The following is a 251-nucleotide window of genomic DNA, read 5'->3' as shown; positions in this document are numbered from 1 at the left end:
CAGCAGGAGCAGGGAAGTGATCGTGGCCCTGTACTCGGCACTGGTGAGGCCGCACCTCGAATACTGTGTTCAGTTTTGGGCCCCTCACTACAAGAAGGATGTTGAGATGTTGGAACGTGTCCAGAGAAGGGCAACGAAGCTGGTGAAGGGTCTGGAGCACAAGTCTTATGAGGAGCGGCTGAGAGAACTGGGACTGTTTAGCCTGGAGAAAAGGAGGCTGAGGGGAGACCTTATAGCGCTCTACAACTACC

The 251-nt window shown here is 54.6% G+C and overlaps 1 protein-coding gene across 1 annotated transcript in view; it reads right to left on the bottom strand.

The window, feature by feature from the left end:
• Positions 1–251, bottom strand: part of CFAP44 (cilia and flagella associated protein 44) — a 49286-nt gene that overhangs the window by 35273 nt on the left and 13762 nt on the right. The window lies entirely within an intron of this gene.

This window comes from Pygoscelis adeliae, unplaced genomic scaffold (genome assembly GCF_000699105.1).
Source record: "Pygoscelis adeliae isolate BGI_AS28 unplaced genomic scaffold, ASM69910v1 Scaffold120, whole genome shotgun sequence".
NCBI lineage: Eukaryota > Metazoa > Chordata > Aves > Sphenisciformes > Spheniscidae > Pygoscelis > Pygoscelis adeliae.
This window is presented reverse-complemented; position numbering and strand designations above follow the sequence as displayed.